Source organism: Vombatus ursinus, unplaced genomic scaffold (assembly GCF_900497805.2).
Source record: "Vombatus ursinus unplaced genomic scaffold, bare-nosed wombat genome assembly UNPS02014792.1, whole genome shotgun sequence".
NCBI classification, from domain to species: Eukaryota; Metazoa; Chordata; class Mammalia; order Diprotodontia; family Vombatidae; genus Vombatus; species Vombatus ursinus.
The window spans coordinates 9951647-9957648 of NW_020954570.1; the positions used below are offsets into that span (position 1 = coordinate 9951647).

At 37.5% G+C, this 6002-nt stretch overlaps 1 pseudogene; it reads right to left on the reverse strand.

Moving 5' to 3' along the window:
* Positions 1 to 1060: 1060 nt before the first annotated feature.
* LOC114048302 lies at positions 1061 to 2479 on the reverse strand (annotated as a pseudogene).
* Between the last annotated feature and the right edge of the window lie 3523 nt (positions 2480 to 6002).

The window sequence follows — 6002 nt, forward strand, 5'->3', positions numbered from 1 at the left end:
ATGAATTTAGTATTGTACCTACAAAACTTTTTGATTATAGCAAATTGTTATAAAAGGAAAAAAAATAGGGACATAGTTATAACAATGTATCATAACAGAAGGAAAAATTCCCTTAGCTCTGTTTGATTCCAGGCATGAGTCATATCTGACAGCCAATGATGTAAAATGTTAAAAGCAAGGCTCAGGATTAACTAGGTGAGAATTTTCCTTTTCAGAAAGGAAATAACACAGTGGGAAAATATGGAGGATCCTACCTAAGTCATTCCACAGTTTCTCCCAAAATTTTCCCCAGACAAAGACATCCACCGTTAGCAGTTCCCAGACTGCAGCACATGCTATTTTCTACTATTGGCTTCATGATGATTGAGACAACTATCCCTGTAATCAAAGCTCAGAATAGTAGTTACAGCCCCCAGAATTTTAACTTAAATAGTGAAATTTCACTCACCACAACTTAAGACTTGGATATGTTTCCTGAGGTTTCCCTAACACTTAACATTTCATTGATACTTAACTTATAAATTAAAACTACCCATATTCTGGGGCTTCAGACATATAGCAAATACCTGATAGTTCACACGTCATTGACATGTTAAAGCTGTATCTTCAAGCCACCCTATGTACTTTCACATTAGCCAAGAATTTGCAAGTGAAAATTTCTATAATAATAATAATAATAATAATTATTATTAACATCTCTTTTATAACAACATATATCTCATTAAATATTTAACAGTTTTCAAACATCTATTTTTTTTTGGTGACAAAAATAGGTTTATTTTCCTAGGGAAACACCCTGTGACTCAGCTTTCTACAGGGCTGTTGTGACCACCTTCACTGGGGTCAGAATCACACACTGTCCTGGGAGATGGCCCTGTGGTCATGCCTTCTCTCCTGGGACTGCAAACTCTCTTGACTCCCATACTAAGGCACATAAGGGGGGCATTTCTGCTCAGCAACTCCCACAAAGGTGAGGCACCAAACTCACAGCTGGATCTCACCTCAAAAGGGCATGGGGAGCTCCTTGAACACAGCCTCCACAGTGCTGTCACCATGGCTGTCAAGGTGGAGAGATTTGGGCTGCTTTGTCCTTCTGCTTCCTCCCCCCCTTTCTAGAGAGAGGCTTTTTGGGGTCTTGTTCATTATCATCTTTGACCTTCTTGAGGCAGACCTTGCCTTTGGCTGAGGGCAAGAATGTCAGTGAGCTTTTATTGAATTCCAGGGGGAAGATACCCTCATCCCCATCAAAACACTTCGTAGCCACCTGTAGGTAGTGTTTCCCTGGAACTGTTGCCAGTTTCTTGTCCTGAAGGATCAACACTTTGTTTGCCTCCTGGCTGGCCTTGGCTGAACCAAATGTAAATGCTGTTTGCAGTGCTTTGTCACTGTCCTCTTTGCGGGGGTGAATGACCAGGGTTACATGGCAACTGTTGTCTGTGGCAAACTTCTGGAAGGCTCCTACAATGTAGTTCTGGCCTGCAATCCTGTCTGAAGAGAGTTGTGCCTGCCTCATCATGAACTGGAAGTTGTCCATGATCACATGGCAGATATCATAGACATAAACAGCATGTCACATTGTGTCTACCACAGTCCTGATACTTTGCTGCCCATGGAGGGTCATAAAATATAGTGCCAAGTCCTCAAAGTGGTCAGCACACTCCTCATACTCTTCAAGCCTTTCCTCAAGCCACCCTATGGCAAACTGGGTCAGCATGATCCTGGTCAGCCGCACACTGGTGATCTCAAAGCTACCCCATGGTGTGTTCACTCCCTGTGTATGTAGGTCCATGAATGAATATGTCTTCCCCACTGCCTGTTGGTCCTGTGAAGACAGTTCGCCCTTTCGATTGCCCTTCAAAAGTCAGTTGAGGTCAGGGAAGCATCCCTAGTACACTCCAGCCAGTTGTTCCATGTTACTTAATTCTCCTAGGACTTCTTCCTTCAGTTGCCGAAAGACACTATAGACTTGTGGCCAATGGGCAGGGCTGACCACAGTATTCTCTGCAGATTCAAATCCTGGGTCAGAGCTTCTAGGGGGTGGGGATGCTGGTCTCTTGGCCTAACCAAGGAACTTTGTTTTGGGGTTCAGCTTTTGGGCAAACAATTTGGCAACCTCCCATGCCCTCAAGTCATCACCTAGCCAGAATACAGTTCTTCAAAACTGTTCTAGGTAGGGGAGTAGAATGGGGTCAAGCCAGCTAACCCTCAGGGTAGTACCAGTGTGGGCAGCCCTGTGACCTGATGCAAAGTGGGGTTATCCAGCTCTTGACTGGTCAATACCACCTTCCCATCTCAAAGCTAGATGTCCCCCCATCTCTACTGCCATCCTAGGCACTGGCAAGGGCACCAGGACCTTCCTAGGCAGCAGCTAGCTGGGGCCTGCTGAGGGCTGGGCCCGCACTAGAGATACTGACTGACTTTTGCGGGGTGCAGCAGAAGATACTGGCTGCAGAATGGAAATTCCAGGGGCTGCATGCATTTTGTGGCCAGAGAACAGTCACAGAATATCTGCACGTGCTCTGAAGTAGAGAGCTAGGCCCCTGAATTCCATAGATTTCAGAAGCAGGCTCTATAAATGCCCACATAAGTCCCAAGTCTGGACCCAAATTGGCCCTGTCCCATGAAAATTCTACAAATCATATTCCATTACTGTTTTCAGGGAACAGTTATGAAAGACATGAAATATATTCATATATGTCTCTAGTTATTGAGTACCCACAGGCAGTTTACTACTCTCTGATTCCTCAGGAGCACCACAATCAGAAATGAGGAAACCTTCCTTAGCATTTCTATCCCGTTTTGATGAGATCATTCTGAACTGATTGTACAGTGTCTATATCTGATACACCCAGTAATGGAAGCGTGAACTTAAGTCAAGGTCTTCTTATTTTAAATTCATCATTCTTTCCACTATATGTTAGATTGTGAATGAGTTAGAATCTATTAATTTTATCAAACATGTTTAGTTACCAGGATTTCAAGTATTAGCAAATAAGCTAGTCAATAAGATATTCTAGATATTTGATAGTAGAAGAAGCAACAACCAACATTTATATAATGCTTTATGATTTAGAAAAATCCGTTCTTTTTACATGGTCCTTACAATAACCCAGATTGTGGGCAACTCTCTTACAATAACTGCAGATTGTGCATATGATATTTCTGGGATTGTGCATATGATATTTCTGGGATTTTATATGTAAGAAAAAGAAAGCCACAGATCCCCTGAAGAATAGAGATAGGAGTCAAATTCAGATCTTTTGACTCCAGGTACAGTGTTCTTTTTAAAGTATATTTGTACATCTTCTCAGCAAAAAACCATGCAGGAATATATTTTTACTGATGTTGATTTCAAATTATATTGATATATTTAAAGATGCTATTTTTGGATTCTTCTGTTTCTCTGTCTTTTAATTTCATTTTGACCTATATCACTCCCATTAAAAAAATATACAACAGAGAGGGAACAGATTCACCAAGCCTAGAAAGATGGGAAATGGAAAGGCCACACAAAACATCAACCAAGTCACATGTAAATGCTGGGAGAACACATTTCCTCAAGCTTCCTTAATGTTTACTGTAATAGCGCCTTATTCTCTTGTAATTTATAGTATGAAGCTATTTCATCTTGAACTCTATGTTGATATTCACATGGGTCTATAGTTATGGTAACAAAAGAATATAGGTTGATATTGAGGATTTTAAATATTTGACAAAAATTTATAAAGCTAAGAACCACTCCCCAATTGATAAATGAGCAAAAAATATGATCAATTTTCAGATGAAGTAATCAAAGCTATCTACAGCCATATGAAAAAGTACTCTAACTCACTATTGATTAGAGAAAAGCAAAGTAAAACAATTCTGAGGAATTACCTCATACCTATTAGACTGTCCTAATAGGACAGAAAAGGTAAATGACAAATGTTGTAGGGGATGTGGGAAAAAATGAGATATTAATGCATTGTTGATGGAGTAAACTGATTCAACCATTCTGTAGAGAAATTTGGAACTATGCCCAAAGTGCTATAAAACCATGCATACCCTTTGACTTAGCAATACCACCAACAGGTCTGTATTCCAAAAGAGATAAAAAAAACCAAAAGGAAAAGGACTTATATGTACAAAAATATTTATAGCAGCTCTTTTCTGGAGGCAAAGAATTAGAAATTAAGGGAATGCCCATTAGTTGGGGAATGACTGAACAAGTTGTGGTATGTGGTTGTGATGGAATACTATTGTACTATAAGAAATGATGAACAAGATGCTCTCAAAAAAGCCTGGAAAGACTTGCATGAGCTGATGCAAAGTGAAATGTACAACGTACAAACCAACAGCATTATTGTAAGATGATAAGCAGTGAATGACTTAGCTTTCTCAGCAATACAATGATCCAAGACTACTCTGAAGGACTTATGATGAAAAATGCTATCTGTCTCCAGAGAAAGAACTGATGGTGTCTGAATACAGATTGAAGCATACTTTTTTATTTTTATTTTTTTGGAATAATTTATTTATTTTTATTTTTCAACATTCACTTATATAAGATTTTGAGTTTTAAATTTTCTTCCCCTCCCACTCCTCTCCCCCAACCCCAAGATGGCATACTATCTGATATAGGCTCTACTTATGCATTCATATTAAGAATATTTTCCCATTAGCCATGATGTAAAGAACAATTAGAACTAATGGGAGGAGCTATGATAATGAAGCAATTAAACAAAACAACAAAGGAAAAGGAGAGCCAATAGTATGCTTCTATCTGCAGACTCCATAGTTCTTTCTCTGGATGTAGATAACAATATCTATCATGAGTCTTTTGAAACTGAAGCATACATTTTTTGCTTTCTTTATTTTTCTTGAGTGTTTTTTGTCTGTTTTCTTTCACAACATGACTATTATGAAAATGTCTTATATGACTATACATTTATGACCTATATTGGATTGTGTGCCTTCTCAATGGGCTAAGGAGATGGGGAGGGAGGAAGGGAGAGTATTTGAAACTCAAAGTCTTGAAAATGAATGTTAAAATTGTTTTTAAATGTATCTGGGGGAAAATAAAATATTAAAATTTTTTAAAATACCATAAATATTTGACAAAAAGTGGCTCTGTTAAACTTTTAAATGTTTCTTTTTCTTTGTTATCAGGAACCAATGAAATAGAGAGCACCACAGCTACATTTGAAATACAAATTTTACAAGCAGGTAGGACCTGGAGGTAAAGTGTAATTAATAGAATTGGAATAAGATGGATTATATATAATAATAAGTCTTTAAATTAGGAGAGGTACAGATTAAGATTTAGTTTAACACTTCAAAATCAAAATGTAAACATTTTGGACTAAATTTTTAAAGAACAGGAATTCTTTTTCATGTTCAATGGCATTTAAAAAATAACCTCTTATTAAAAATGTTGCTAAAGTTTGTGAATAAATATTATCTTGCAAGGGATTCTGGCATTTCATTTGAAGATATTCATGCTTATTCTGTTTTTAGCCTGTTTGGCATTCATTTAACTATTGGTATAATTTCTGATACTTAAAAATTACATTATTATCATCCCCTCTTCCCCAAAGTTTGTAAAAATGAATTCAAACAAAACAAATCCATACTTTAGCCTTGTCTGAAAATATATTCATATCTAGTGTCCATCTAATGTCAGGAGGTGGATAGCATGTTATTACTGGTCCTCGGCAGTCATGGTTGGTCATTGCATTGAAAAGCAATATTAAGTCTTTGAAAGCTATTGAAATTAACTTATTTAAATATATAACACTATTGTAGCCATATATAAATTGTTCTTCTGGTTCTGTTAACTTCACTATGCAATAATTAATATGGCTTCTCATGTTTCTCTGAATTCACTCTTTACAGGGGAATAAAGTTTTCTATCAGATTGCTATATCACAATTTGTTTAGCTCTTCTCCAATTGATGGATATCCTCATATTTTCCAACCCTTTACCAAAAAAAAGTGCTATTATAAATATTTTTTAATATGTG